We start from the raw sequence: 16,794 nt of genomic DNA on the forward strand, positions 1-16,794 counted from the left end.
GCTTCAACATCAGTCCTTCCAATGAATATTCAGGACTGATTTCATTTAATATTGACTGATTGGGTCTCCTTGTAGTCTATGGGACTCTCAAGAATCTTCTCCAACACCACAGTTGAAAAGCATCAATTCTTTGGTGCTCAGCTTTCTTTATATTAATCCCAAAATTCTGATTTATCACTCATCCCCCTACCCCTTTGGTAAGCATACTCCCCCCCCCACCATGTTTGTGAGTCTGTTTCTGTTTTGTAAATAAGTTCTTTTGTATCATATTTCAGATTCAACATGTAAGTGATATCATATATTATTTGTCTTTCTCCATTTGCCTTACTTCGATTACTGTGATAATCTGTATGTTCATCCATGTTGCTACCAGTGGCATTAGTTCACTATTTTTGTTTGAGTGATACGCCATTGTTCATATATACCACATCTTTATCTATTTGCATGTTTATGGACATTTAGATTGCTTCCATATATTGGCTATGGTAAATAGTGCTGCTATAAACAATGGGGTGTATGTCTTTTCAAATTAGAGTTTTCACTGGATATATGCCCATAGAAGGGATTTTTTTTATTATATGAGAACTCTATTTTTAGTTTTTTTTTTTAAGTAACCTCAATACTGTTTGCATAGTGACTATGCCAACCTACATTCCAACCAACAATTTAGGAGGGTTCCATTTTTCACACCTTTTTCCATCATTTATTATTTGTAGACTTTATAGCAGTGGTCACTCTGACAAATATGAGGCAATACCTCATTGTAGTTTTGATTTTTATTTATCTGATAATTAGTGATGTTGAGCATTTTTTCATGGGCCTATTGTTCATATGCATGTCTTCGTTGGATTAATGCCTATTTAGGTCTTCTGATGATTTTTTTTTTTCCATCTTGGTCGTTATTTAGCTGTATGAACTGTTTGTGTGTTTTGGAAATCAAGCCCTTGTTCGTTGCATCCAGTGGAAAATATTTTCTCCCAGTCTATATATATTTTTTTCATGGTTGGTTTCCTTTGCCACACAAAATATTCAAAGTTTGATTAGGTCCAATTTATTTATTTTTGCCTTTATGTCTATGGCCTTGGGAGACTGAGTTAAGAAAACATTTTTACAGTTCACGTCAAAGAATATTTTGCTTATGTTTTCTTTCAGGAGTTTTATTGTGCCCTGTCATATTTAAATATTTAAGACATTTTGAAAAAAAAGACATTTTGAGTTTATTTTTGTTTATGGATTATTCTAATTAATTGATTTACATGTGACTTTCCAGCTTTCCCAATACCATTTGCCAAAGACACTGTCTTTCTCCCATTGTTTTCTTACCCCCTTTTTGAAGATAATTGACCATAAATGCGTGTTTATTTCTGAAGTCTCTATTTTGTTTCATTGATATATCTGGCTGTTTCCATGCCAACACCATGCTATTTCAATTGCTGTAGCTTTGTGGTACTGTCTGAAGTCTTTGTAGTATTGTCTGGTTATGTTTACAGCTTTGTTCTTTATCCTCAAGATTGGTTTTGCAATTCTTGATCTTTTATGTTTCCATATAAAGTATAGAATTGTTTGATCTAAGCTTGTAAAAAAATATCATGGGAAATATTCTAGGGATTCCATTAAATCTACAGACTTATTTGGATATTATGGCCACTTTAATATTAATTCTTCCAATCCAAGAAGATGAAATATGTTTCCATTTCTTTAAATCATTTTCAATTTCCTTTATCAATGTTTTATAATTCTCAGCCTATAGGTCTTTCACCTTCTTGTAAAGGCTTATTCTTAACTATTTCATTCTTTTTGATGGGATTTCAAGTTTTATTTTTTCACTTTCCCTTTCTGATTGTTAGCATAAATAAATTCAACAAATAGCTGTATGCTAATCTTTTATCTTGCCTCTGTGCTGAAATCATTTGTCAGTTCTATTAGTTTTTGTGAGGAGTCTTTAGGGTTTATATATAAAGTCTTATTTCATCTGCATATAATGACACTTTTATGTTGTGGCTAGGTTGGAAGAGAGTGTTTGCTATGACCAGTGTGTTCTCTTAGCCTTTGTTCTGCTTCACTTTGTACTCCAAGGCCAAACTTGCGTGTTACTCCAGGTATCTCTTGATTTCCTACTTTTGCATTCCAATCCCCTATGCTGAAAATACATTTTTTTTTGGTGTTAGTTCTAGATCTTGGAGGTCTTCATAGAATCGTTCAACTTCATTTTCTTCAGCATTGGGTTGGGGCATAGACTTGAACTAGAATGGTTTGCCCTGGAAATGAGTTGAGATCATTCTGTCATTTTTGAGACTACAACAAAGTACTGCATTTTGGACTCTTTTGTTGAAAATGAGAGCTACTCCATCCTTTCTAAGGGATTCTTGCTCATGGTAGTAGATATAGTGATCATCTGAATTAAATTCATCCATTCCCATCCATTTTAGTTCACTGATTCCTAAAATGTTGATTTTCACTCGTGCCATCTCCTGTTTGACTACATCCAATATACCTTGATTCATAAACCTAATTTCCTGTGCAATATTCTTTACAGCATCAGACTTTACTTTCACTGCCAGACACATCCACAACTAGACATCGTTTCTGTTTTGGCTTAGCCTCTTCATTCCTTCTGGAGCTATTTCTCTACTCTTCTCCAGTAGCATACTGGATACCTAGGGAACGACGGGGTCCATCTTTCAGTGTCATATATTTTTGCCTTTTCATACTGCATGGGGTTCTCAAGGTAAGACTGCTGAAGTGGTTTGCCATTCCCTTCTCCAGTGGACCATGTTTTGAGTTCTGACAAATGACCACCATGACCCATCTGTCTTGGGTAACACTACAAGTCATGGCTCATAGTTTCATTGAGTTACACAAGGCTGTGATCCATGTGATCATTTGGTTAGTTTTGTGTGATTGTGTTTTTCATTCTGTCTGCCCTCTGATGGATGAAGATAAGAGGCTTGTTCAAGCTTTCTGATTGTAAGGACTGGCTATAGGGAAAACTGGGTCTTGCTCTGGTGGGCAGGGCCATGCTCAGTAAATCTTTAATCCAATTTTCTGCTAATGAGTGGAGCTGTGCTCCCTCTCTGTAGTCTGGCCTAAGGTGGCCCAGTGCTAGAGTCTGCAGTCTCTATGATAGGCTATAAGGTCTATAGTAGGGGTAATGGAGACATCCTCCAAGAGACTTACACGAGCATGCCATGCCTCCCAGAACTGCTGCTGCCAGTGCCCATGATCCCGCTGCAGGCCACTGCTGATCCATGCCTCCGGCAAAGACTCCCAAACACTCACAGGTGTATCTGGCTCAGTCTTTTGTGGGGCCGCTGCTGCTTTCTTCTGGGTCCTTGTGTGCACCAGGTTTTGTTTGTGCCCACCAAGAGTCTCTGTTTCCCCCGTCCTGTGGAAGTTATGTAATCAAATCCCACTGACTTTCAAGTCAGATTCCCTGAGGATTCTCGGTCCCTTTACAGGATCCCCAGGTTGGGATGTTTGTTGTGGGGCCTAGAGCATTCGCAAAAGTACAAGAACTTCTTTGGTATACTTATTCTGCAGTTTGTGGATTGCCCACCCAGCAGCTCTATGGCGGGGCTAATGGCGACCTCCTCCAAGAGGACTTTTGCCACATATCATGCCTCCAGAACTACTGCTGCCAGTGCCCCTGTCCCTGGTGCAGGCCACTGCTGATCCATGCATCTGCAGGGGACCCTCAAACACTCACAGACTGGTTTATCTCAGTCTCTTATGCGAGTCTCTGTTCCTTTCCCTGGGTCCTGGTGTGCACATGGTTTTGTTTCTTCCCTCCAAGAGTCTTTGGCAAATATGGGATTTGAATTTTGATTGTTCCTCTCCTACCATCTTGTTGCAGCTTCTCCTTTATCCTTGGACATGGGATATCTTTTTTCGGTGAGTCCCATCATCCTCCTCTTGATGATCGTTCAGCAGTTGGTTGTAATTTTGTTCTCACAAGGGAAGATGAGCACACTTCCTTCTACTCTGCAATCTTTCCCAATTCATTCGACCATTTGTCACTTTGAGCAATTCAAAATAATAAAAAAGGAAATTCTTCTTATGCTGAGAAGCAAGTATCAGATGGAGAATGCAGTGGTGTCTGGTAACTGACTTTTGAATTCATTGACCTATTTAGAACAAAAGATGGAAAATAAAATCAACACTGTTAGAAGGGTTCTTTTCTGAGGTGTAACTGTGATGGTTAAGTTGATGTGTTTCAGATATTTGGTTAAACATTATTCTGTATGTGTCTAAAGGATGTTTCTAGATGAGACTAACATTTGAATCAGTAGACTGTGTAAAGCAAATTGTTCTCCCCTATGTGAGTGGGCATTATCCAACCCATGAATGACTGAATAGAATGAAAAGACTGAGTAAGAAAGAATTCTCTCTTCCTAACTGTCTTGGTGCTGAGACATCTATATTCTCTTGCCCTCAGACTCTGACTCAGACTGGAATTTGTACCATTAGCTCTCCTGGTTCTCAGGCCTTTAAACTCAGACTGAAACTCTACTGTTGACACTCCCTGGTCTTGAGCTGCAGATTTCTACCTCTATAATTGCATAAGATATTTTCTTTATATATAAATCTCATGCATATATGTATGTATACATATATATGTGTGTGTGTGTGTATTTATAATATAATATATACACACATTGCATGCTGACTCTTTTTCTCTGGAGAACCCTGACAAATAGAGATTCTGGTGCCAAGAGTGGGGCCCATGACATTTTAGTAACTTCAAACAATTTACTTCTGCCTTCAGGACCTGCTCAGGCCTGATCATATATGTATCACTTCCATTTGTTAATGGATTGCCGCTGTGCACATCAAAGTTTATGGCTTGGTGGGTCAGATAAAGACCCAATTCATGATGAGCAGCTCAGGTCACACGGTAATTGGCGGGGGGGGGGGCAATGTTTAAGTGTTCTTTCTGTACAAAGGCCTAGTAGCCAACTAAAAGCTGTTTCTCAAGATGAAAATAGTTATCCAGAGAGGATAGCAAAGCTTTTCTCTGAAAATCTATGGACCTGCACTACAATTTACCTACGAGGTCTGCCAAATGCTCTAAACAGCAGCCACTGAAACTTCAAGCAACATTGAGTCCCTATGGCCCAAGCAGCAAAACAGCTTGCAAAGCAACATGAATCTTTTGCAATCTTCTCTTGTTTAGTACCCTACTCAAAACTAGCAGGTTTTGGGTCACTTTGAAAAGGGACCAAAATTCAGTATCACCAGTGTCATGAAAAGTGGGTGCCCATATCTCCTAAGTATAGACCACTTCTTGACCTCTGAAATTCAAGCAATGCATGCACATACACATGCACAAACCAGCATATTTGTGGTGGGAAGAAAGTGTAAGCAGAAAATAATGGAGTATAGAGGACTTTGGTACTATTTCCTTTATATTATTGCTATTACATACTGGGAAAAGGCATTAAGTTACTGGAATATTACTGTTACTCAGAATGTGGGTATCCACAGAGGACAATTCTAAAACCAGTCTCTTGAGTATTTCCTCTGGGTATTTCAGAAATTTACGGTTAAAAGAAAATATCAGTTCAGTTCAGTTCAGCCACTGAACTGTGTCTTTGTGACCCCATGGACTGCAGCATGTCAGGCTTCCCTGTCCATCACCAACACATGGAGCCTACTGAAATTCATGTCCATCATGTTGGTGATGCCATTCAACCATCTCATCCTCTGTCTTTCCCTTCTCCTCCTGCCTTCAATCTTTCCCAACATCAGGGTCTTTTCCAATAAGTCAGTTCTCCTTCGAATCAGGTGGCCAAAGTATTGGAGTTTCAGCTTCAGCAGCAGTCCTTCCAATGAATATTCAGTACTAATTTCCTTTAGGATGGACTGGTTGGATCTCCTTGCAGTCCAAGGTACTCTCGAGAGTCTTCTCCAACACCACAGTTCAAAAGCATGGATTCTTTGACATTCAGCTTCCTTTATATTCCAACTCTCACATCCATATATGACTACTGGAAAAACCATAGCTTTGGCTAGATGGACTTTTGTTGATAAAATAATGTCTCTGCTTTTTAATATGCTGTCTAGGTTGGCCATAACTTTTCTTCCAAGGAGTAAGTGTCTTTTAATTTCATGGCTGCAGTCACCATCTGCAGTGATTTTGGAGCCTAAGAAAATAAAGTCCGTCACTGTTTCCATTGTTTCCCCATCTATTTGCCATGAAGTGATGGGATCAGACGCCATGATCTTAGTTTTCTGAATGAAAATGCTGAAACACTTGTCCTAAAGTTGGGATTTTGGGAGATTAATCCATTTCACCTAAGTCTTTCATCCCTGTACTTTTATGAAAGTTACTCTTATATTTCCTAGAGTCTTCCAAACTCATATTCAAACTCATACTTCTGGTTTCTCCCAGTAATCATAAGGACCTGCCACCATCCACACTCTCATTATAACACACACACACACACACACACACACACACGCAAGCTTTTGGAAAAAAAAAAAAAGGAGGCACCACTCTTAATGCAGAGCCTTTCATCTTCTTACTTCAACTGAAAATATACATATTTTCTTCCTTCTCAATAATTCTTTTTCTGCAATGTTCCTGAATGAGTCCAATAATTCATCTACATTATGGTGCCAGGAAATGCATTAACATTTTTTTTACCATCTCAGGATTACTTTTAATTTAATACTTTATTAAGTTTACACTATTTAAGAGGCTTATTCTCTTTTGAGATATACTACCTGTCTATACAATCTTTTTATCCTCAATTGTTTATTCTTGACTTCTCTCATTCATGCACTGAAGTTTGCAAAGTCTTGTTAACAGCTTTTATCTGCAGTTAATTATTTCCTTATTCCTAGAGAATATCATCAATGAAGAAGACTATATCTATCTAATATAAAAAACTCATAATTTATTTAATTCTATAATTACAGTTTAAGCTCACTTCTTATCCACTACAGATTCTCTTACTCAAGTTGCTTTCTGAATATTTATGTGCCTTCTATTCTCATGAATACCAATATCCTGATATCAAGTAGACTGTGATGCTCTACATAGATGCTTCCTTAGGAACATGGCATTTATTTCATCAGCTGCCAGGTGTGCCACTGACAGCTTTTAGCTCTATGGCTCCCCAGAAATTCCCCCCAAGTCAAAAGGAGCTGCTCTGTCCAAGTCGTTCTTATCTATTGGAAATTTAAAAAAAAAAAGAGAGAGAGATCTAATTTATCTGTGATTCAGGAATCTAGAGAATGCTTAGTTAGGTCTTCACTCAGAGTCTCTCATGAAGCATCATCAAAATTTTGGTAAGACCTGAGGTCTCAGGTAAATGCTCATTGGAAAGGATTTGTTTTTCTATTTCACTTACATGGGATTTTTCTCAACATTATAAAAATTTTTGAGGTTTTCTTCCTGACATGTGTCGTCTCCTTTTAAACATATGCCCTTAACTATTATTTTGCTGAAAACAAATGCCATCAGATGTAATTATCAACAATCTCTGCATTTGTTGTTTTTGTTATTCAGTTGCTAAGTCATGTCCGACTATTTGTGATCCCATGAACTGCTACATGCCAGGCTTCCCTGTCCTTCACTATCTCCCTGAGTTTGCTCAAACTCTTGTCCATTGAATCAGTGATGCCATATAACCATCTCATCCCCTGCCACCCACTTTTCCTCTTGCCCTCATTCTTTCTGAGCATCAGGGTCTTTTCCAATGAGTTGGCTCTTCCAATCAGGTGGCCAAAATATTGGAGTTTCAGCTTCAACACCAGTACTTCCAGTGAATATTCAGAGTTGATCTCCTTTAGGATTGACAGGTTGATATCCTTATAGTCCAAGGAACTCGCAAGAGTCCTCTCCAGCACCACAGATGGAAAGCACTAATGCTTTGGCACTCAGCCTTCCTTATGGTCCAACTCTCACATCTATACATGACTACTGGAAAAAATAACACAGTTTTGACTATACAGACCTTTGTCGGCAAAGAGATGTCTCTGCTTTTTAATATGCTGTTTAGATTTGTCATTGTTTTTCCTCCAAGAAGAAAGCAAGCTTTTTATGAAAGTTACTCTTAAATTTCCTAGAGTTTATACATCTGTTTCTCTTTTTCTGTCTCCATATAAGGTTATCGTTACCATCTTTCTAAATTCCATATATATGCGTTAGTATACTGTATTGGTCTTTATCTTTCTGTCTTACTTCACTCTGTATAATGGGCTCCAGTTTCATCCATCTCATGAGAATTGATTCGAATGTATTCTTTTTAACGGCTGAGTAATATTCCATTGTGTATATGTACCACAGCTTTCTTATCCATTCTTTTGCTGATGGGCATCTAGGTTGCTTCCATGTCCTGGCTATTATAAACAGTGCTGCAATGAACATTAAAGTACAGGTGTCTCAGTTCTGGTTTCCTCGGTGTGTATGCCCAGGAGTGGGGTTGCTAGGTCAGTTCTATTTCCAATTTTTTAAGGAATGTCCACACTGTTTTCCATAGTGGCTGTACTAGTTTGCACTTTCACCAACAGTGTAAGAGGGTTCCCCTCTCTCCACACCCTCTCCAGCATTTATTGCTTGTAGACTTTTGGATAACAGCCATCCTGACTGGCGTGTAATGGTACCTCATTGTGGTTTTGATTTGCATTTCTCGAATAATGAGTGATGTTGAGCCTCTTTTCATGCGTTTGTTAGCCATTTGTATGTCTTCTTTGGAGAAATGTCTGTTTAGTCCTTTGGCCCATTTTTTGATTGAGTCATTTATTTTTCTGGAGTTGAGCTGGAGGAGTTACTTGTATATTTTTGAGATTAATCCTTTGTCAGTTGCTTCATTTGCTATTATTTTCTCCCAGTCTGAGGGCTGTCTTTTCACCTTGCTTATAGATTCCTTTGTTGTGCAGAAGCTTTTAATTTTAATTAGGTCCCATTTGTTTATTTTTGCTTTTATTTCCAATATTCTGGGATGTGGGTCATAGAGAATCCTGCTGTGGTTTATGTCGGAGAGTGTTTTGCCTGTGCTTTCCTCTAGGAGTTTTATAGTTTCTAGTCTTACATTTAGATCTTTAATCCATTTTGAGTTTATTTTTGTGTATGGTGTTAGAAAGTGTTCTAGTTTCATTCTTTTACAAGTGGTTGACCAGTTTTCCCAGCACCACTTTAATCAGTAACTAGAATACTGTTCTATGAAGTTTTGAGAAGAGACAAATAATTGTAAACATGTTAATTAGACAGGAATTACTTCTCTTTCACTTCACAGTAGAACTGGATGTTTTCAAGGCTAAGCAAGGAATGTTCATTAGCCCTTAGAACCTATTAGATTCATTAGACATCTTAGAGCCTATGATGTCATTTCTGAAATGTACTCCTCTTCTTTTAATGAAAGCTTAATTTCTGCAAAGAAGAGCTTTATGTGTGGTGATTCTACTGTTCCCATTCATCAACATTAAAAAGTAAACAACAGTTTATCCAACATGATTAGGAAATTAGAGAGTTTAGTTAATCAAATGTTTGTAATCTAGACCATCTCTACTACTCACATCAGTCATAGATTCTCAGATTTTTTAATGTAAATTATAAAATGTGAAGCTCTAATTGCAATGGAATTGTCTATATATTCAAAAGGCTTGTATTTTATAGCTCAATTTGTAAACCACCATCTCACTTAGTATTTCCTTCACTTAATATTTACAGGGAAGAATCTGAGGCACAGAAATAGTAAACAGTTTGCCAAAAATAAGCCATTACAGATCATAAGTGTTAGAGTTAAGACTCAGAGTTCATCAAATCTATGAGCACAATCTATTTCTCTAATCATCAAGAAGACACTTAATTTCATTCAGAATTTCATTTATTGATTTACAGTTGCATATACAATATATATTTTATTTGTTCAGTGCATACTGACTGTTTTATATTCATCAGGAGGAGTGATAAATTCTGTGATTTCCATGTCTAATGAGAAGGTTTGAAAAGCAACTCAAAGGGGCAGCGAAAAAGTTGGGTAATATGAAAAGAAGTTTTAATACTATGGTAGGAGAGGATGCGTGTTAGGGGATGTGTGTATTAGGTTAGAAAAAGACTACAGGTGTTATTATTGTTGCTGCTCAAATTCATATCCATTGAGTCAGTGATGCTATCTAATCATTTCATCCTCTCTTGACCCCTTCTCCTTTGCCTTCAATCTTTCCCAGCATCAAGGTCTGTTCCACTGAGTCAGTAGTTCCCAACAGTTGACCAAATTTTTGGAGCTTCAGCTTCACTAACTTCCAATGACTATTCAGGGCTGATTTCCTTTAGGATTGACTGGTTTGATCTCCTTGCTGTCCAAGGGACTCTCAAAAGTCTTCTCCAGAACCACAGTTCAGAAGCATCAATTCTTGTATGCTCAGCCTTCTTTATGGTCCAACTCTCACATTCACACATGACTACTGGAAGAACCACAGCTTTGATGATATGGACCAAATGTTGGTCAAAATGTCTCTGCTTTTTAATATGCTGTATAGGCTTGTCATAACTTTCCTTCTAAGGAGCAAGCATCTTTGAATTTCATGGCTGCAGGCACCATCCACAGTGATTTTGGAGCCTAAGAGAATAAATTTTGTCATGGCTTCCACTTTTCTTCTTCTGTTTGTCATGAAGTGATGGGACAGGATGCCATGATCTTAGTTTTATCCTCATCAAGAAGCTCTTTAGTTCCACTTCAGTTTCTGCCATTAGACTAGTGTTGTCTACATATCTGAGATTGTTAATATTTCTCCTGACAATCTTGATTCCAGCTTTTGATCCATCCAGCCTATCATTTCACCTGTTGTGCTCTGCATATAAATTAAATAAGCAGAGTGACACTATACAGTTTTGTGGTAATCCTTTCCCAATTTTGAACCAGGCAGTTATTCTATGACTGATGCTATCTGTTGCTTCTTGACCTGCAGGCAGATTTATCAGGAGATAGGTAAAGTGGTGTGGTATTCCTATCTCTCTAAGAATTTTCAAATTTGTAGTGATCCACACAGTCAATTGCTTTAGGGTAGTCAATGAAGCAGATTTTTTTCCCCTGTAACTCTCTTGCTTTCTCCAGAGTAGAATGAGTGCTGGCAATTTGGTGTCTGTTTCCTCTGCCTTTTCAAAACCCACCTTGTACATCTGGAAGTTCTTGGTTCACATATTCCTGAATCTTAGCTAGAAGGATTTTGAGCATAACCTTGCTAGCATGTGAAATGAGTACAATAGTACAACAGTTCAAACACTCTTTGACACTGCCTGTTTGGGGTTTAAAATGAAAACTGATCTATTCCAATCCTGTGGACTCTGCTGAGTTTTCCAAATTTGCTGACATACTGAGTGCAGAACTTTAATAGCATCATCTTTTAAGATTTGAAATAGCTCAGCTGGAATTCCATTTCCTCCACTAGCTTTGTTGCTGCTGTTGTTGTTGGGGTTTCCCTGATAGCTCAGTTGGTAAAGGATCCACTTGAAGTGAATGAGACCCCTGTTTGATCCCTGGGTTGGGAAGATCCTCTGGAGAAGGGAAAGGCTACGCTACCCACTCCAGTCTCCTGGCCTAGAAAAGTCCATGGACTGTATAGTCCATGTGGTCGCAATGAGCTGGACAGGCCTGAGTGACTTTCACTTCACTTCACTTCCTAAAGCCTATTTTACTACACACTCCAGAATATCTGGCTCTAGGTGAGTGAGCACACCATCGTGGCTACCCAGGTCCTTAAGACCTTTCCTGTGTGGTTCTTTTCTGTATTCTTGCCACCTCTTCTTACGCTCTTCTGCCTCTGTTAAGTCCTTACAGTTTCTTTCCTTTATCCTACCATCCTTGTATGAAATGTTTTTTTGATATCTCAAACTTTTTTTTGAAGAAACCTCTAGTATTCCCCATTTATTGCTTTCCTCCAGTGGTTCATTTAATAAGATCTTCTAATCTTATTTTCTATTCTCTGGAATTCTGCATTCAGTTGGGTGTATCTTTCCCTTTCTCCCTTGCTTTTCTCTTCTCTTCTTTCCTCAGCTATTTTTAAAGCCTCCTCAGATTAACAACTTTGCTTTCTTGCATATCTTTTTCTTTGGGATGACTTTGGTCACTGCCTCCTGTACAATGTTATGAACTACTGTCCATGGTTTTTCAGGGACTCTGTTTACCACATGTAGTCTCTTGAATCTATTTGTTGCCTCCACTGTATAATCATAGTGATTTGATTTACATCATACCTGAATGCCCTCTGATTTTTCCTACTTTCTTCACTTCAAGTCAGAGTTTTGCAATAAGGAGCTCATGATCTGAGCCACAGGCATCTCTAGGTCTTCTTTTTACTGACTGTATAGAGCTTCTCCATCTTTGGCTTCAAAGAATATAATCAATCTGATTTCAGTACTGACCATCCAGTGATGTTCATGTGTACGGTTTTCTCTCGTGTTGTTGCAAAATTCAGTTTATGTTTAATACTAGTTCTTACTCTGTAAAACTAAAAATTTTGAAAAAAGTAATTTAAAATGTTCTCTAGTGACTTTCCTGGTTGTCCATTGATTAAGACTCTGCACTTCCAATGCAGGGGATGCACATTCGATCCTAATCCCTGGTTGGGGAACTAAAATCCCACATGCTGCCACATAGAGGCAAAAAAAAAAAAAAAAAATAGCTCTAAGGGAGTTCCAGCTTTCACACTTGCTCACTGTGAAGTTAATAAATCTCTTTAAGTCATATATTTAAAAACTGAAATTATGTTGTCATGGTTGGTCTGAAAATTAAATTAAGTATAAACACTCCAGACACAAAAATAAAATTGACACAGTGAACACTCAAAGAATATTAGCTATAATTACGAGGTAAGCAATTCAAGTCTATATCGACTGAATGTTACATAAGGTGATTTTTTAAAATATATTTGCTAGGGGAAGGATAAATAGGGAGCTTTGACTATAATTCAAACAGAAATATTTGAATGTTCATTGCACCCCTATGTTCATTGCAGAACTATTCACAATAGCCAAAACATGTGAGTAAAATAAATGTTCATTGACAGAGAAATGGATAAAGAAGATGTGGTACATGTATACAATGCAGTATTACTCAGCCATTGAAAAGAATAAAATAATACTGTTTACTGCAACATGGGTGTACCTAGAGCTTGTTGTACTGAGTGAAGTAAGTCAGACAAAGAATGACAAATATCATATGACATCTCTTACATGTGGAATTTAAAAACAAATTATAAAAATGAACTTATGAAACAGAAAGAGACTCAGAGACTTAGAGAAGAAGCTTATGATTGTCAAGGGGAAAGACAGGGGGAAGGGATAGTTGGGGAGTTTGAGATGGGTTTGTACACACTAGATCTCTAGATCACTTCAAGAAAATTAGAGATATGAAGGGAATATTTCATGCAAAGATAGGCACAATAAAGGACAGAAATGTTATGGACCTAATCAAAGCAGAAGATCTTATGAAGAGGTGGCAAGAATACATAGAAGAACTGTACAAAAAGATCTTCACGACCCAGATAACCACGATGGTGTGATCACTCACCTAGAGCCAGACATGCTGGAATGGGAATTCATGAGAGCCTTAGGAAGCATCACTAAGAGAGAGAGAGAAAAAAAAAAAAGCTAGTGGAGGTGATGGAATTCCAGTTGAGCTATTTCAAATCCTAAAAGCTGATGCTGTGAACATGCTGCACTCAATATGCTAGCAAATATGAAAAACTCAGCAGTGGCCACAGGATTGGAAAAGGTCAGTTTTCATTCCGATCCCAAAGAAAGGCAATGCCAAAGAATGCTCAAACTACTGCACAATTGCACTCATCTCACATGTTAGTAAAGTAATACTCAAAATTCTCCAAGCTAGGCCTCAACAGTTCATGATCTGAGAAATTCCAGATATTCAAGCTGCATTCAGAAAAGGCAGAAGAACTGGAGATCAAATTGCCAACATACATTGATTCATCAAAAAAGCAAGAGAGTTCCAAAAAAAAAAAAATCTACTTCTGCTTCATTGACTATGCCAAAGCCTTTGACTATCTGTGTCACAACAAACTGGAAAATTCTTAAAGATATGGAAATACCAGACCCCCTTTTCTGCCTCCTGAGAAATCAATCCATATGCAGGTCAAGAAGAAACAGAACTGGACATGAAACAACAGGCTGGTTCCAAATTGGGAAAGGAATATGTTAAGGCTGAATATTGTCACCCTGCTTATTTAACTTATATGAAGAATACATCATACAAAAGAGCAGGATGGATGAAGCACAAACTGGAAGCAAGATTGCCAGGAGAAATATCAATAACCTCAGATATGCAGATAACACCACACTTATGGCTAAAAGGGAAGAACTAAAGAGCTTCTTGATGAAAGTGAAAAAGGAGAGTGAAAAAGTTGACTTAAAACTCAACATTCAGAAAACTAAGACCATGGCATCCGGTCCCATCACTTCATGGCAAATAGATAGGGAAACAATGGAAACAGTGACAGACTTTTTTCCTTGGGCTCCAAAATCACTGCGAGTGGGGACTTGCACCCATGAAATTAAAAGATGCTTGTTCCTTGGAAGAAAAGCTATGATCAACTTAGACAGCATACTAAAAAGCAGAGACATTACTTTGCCAACAAAGTTCCATCTAGTAAAAGCTGTGCTTTCTCTGGTAGTTACATATGGATGTGAAAGTTGGACTATAAAGAAAGCTGAGCACCAAAGAATTGATGCTTTTGAACTGTGGTGTTGGAGAAGACTCTTGAGGGTCCCTGGACTGCAAGGAGATCCAAATAGTCAATCCTAAAGGAAATCAATCCTGAATATTCATTGGAAGGACTGATGCTGAAGCGGAAACTCCAATAAGTTGGCTACCTGATGAGAAGAACTGACTCATTGGAAAAAACCCTGATTCTGGGCGAGACTGAAGGTAGCAAGAATAGGGGACGACAGAGGATGAGATGGTTGGATGGCATCATTGACTCTATGGACGTGAGTTTGAGTAAGCTCCTGGGGTTGGTGACAGACAGGGAGCCTGGAGTACTGCAGTCCATGGGGTCACAGATTTGGACATGACTGAGTTGAACTTAACTGTATATGCTGTTACATTTAAAATCGATAATCAACAAGGACCTACTGTATAGGACAGGGGACTCTGTTCAGTATTCTGTGATAGCCCAATGGGAAAAGAACTTAAAAAATAGATACATGTATATGTGTAACTGAATCACTGTACTATACACCTAAAGCTAACATAACATTATTAATCAACTATACTCCAATACAGACTAAAGCGTTAAAATAAAATACATTTCTGAAAATTGCTTTATTACTTTATTGCTAAATATCCCTTTAGCATGACATAATGCAAAGTGTATTTGAAAAGTCAATTATTTGTATTCTTGGCTGATTTCAGAAAATTTTATTTCTTTTGTTAAACCTATCCTTTTCTTATAATTCCTGAGTGTATTATAGATATATATACATATATATATAATATATATTTATATAAATATAAATATCCTACTAGAATGCAAGCTCCAAGATTGCATCAATCTTATTTTCCATCGTATCCCTGGAATTTGAAACAGAAAGTAGCCTAAAGAATCACCTAATGTCAAATGGCTTTAATAAATGTAGCACATAAACTGAGAACATAGATCTTAATAAGACTTGAGCAAGAAGCAAATATATGGGGTGAAATTCTACTTTTTCATTCATTAGTGCCCCCCATATATATACCAGTATTTGTACTGAACATACATAAAGTAAACTGGTAATCAGAAAATCTAGTCTCAGAATTGTGACTTTCCTTGTATTAACTGTTATTTTTCATTGTCAGCGTCAGCACCATCATCATCATAACAGCAATTATTGAGTACTTTTTATCTGTCAGGCACCGTACTAACTGCTTTTTGTGTGTTAACTCATTTAATTCTCACAGTTCTGTGATGAGGAAAATGTTAACCATGTTATACCGATAAGAGACATTAAGAAATTAATGTGTGCAAAGCCAAACAGACAGAAAAACATAGTGCTGGGTTTCAAATACATGCTTTCTTTGATTCCAAAGCTGACAGTCTGAATGACTCTTCCTATTACCTCCAGTGGGCAAATTATTTCCTATTTCCGTGCCAAAACATCTCTCTGAAAAATCAGAGGCTGAACTTTCACTAGATGATTTCTTTCTACTCTGATATTATGTCATTACATGCTATATTGCTCCTCATCCTGTTCATGACATCAATTGTCTTGCTGTATCTCATTGTGTGCATTAATTCATCGAACCCAGGATAGGCAAGACACGAGCTAAAAGGCTAGAAGAAAATGTGAAAATCCATAGGAACTGCAGACACGTTTATTCTCTTCTGGCTGGCACAGCAACCATAACAGTATTCTCTCCTGGCCGACACAGCACTTGTAACAATATACATCCCAGACATGCCCAAATGTTTCCTTTTTTAGATTTTATGCCAGATTTATAAATATAATCTTAAGAAAAAAGGTATACTGCATAAGTACTCTAGAGGTTTAGCATTTTGAAAGTTGATATTTGAATTTATTCTCGTATAAGTATATTACTAAAAAATAAGATAAACCAGTATGCCATACAACATTGGATTACGTAAAGACCAAGTGAAATCTAGAGATCTACAAAGAGGAATCAAGAACTACCCTAAGAATTTGTCTCCAATTCTTATCTCTTGTCCAATAAACTGGAGAGGTGGTAACACTAGCATAGATTGGGAAGATATATTCCAACTCCTTCCTTTATTGTAATAAAGATGTCTTTTTTTCTTAGTCAAATATGAAGGCACAAGTTCCTTGAAATGGTT

At 37.6% G+C, this 16,794-nt stretch overlaps 1 pseudogene; it reads right to left on the minus strand.

Annotated features, from left to right (window-relative positions):
* The window catches only part of LOC110141961 (ubiquitin carboxyl-terminal hydrolase 44-like), a 117,780-nt pseudogene that overhangs the window by 88,539 nt on the left and 12,447 nt on the right, over positions 1-16,794 (minus strand).

The sequence above is a fragment of the Odocoileus virginianus genome, chromosome X (assembly GCF_023699985.2).
Source record: "Odocoileus virginianus isolate 20LAN1187 ecotype Illinois chromosome X, Ovbor_1.2, whole genome shotgun sequence".
Taxonomy (NCBI): Eukaryota; Metazoa; Chordata; class Mammalia; order Artiodactyla; family Cervidae; genus Odocoileus; species Odocoileus virginianus.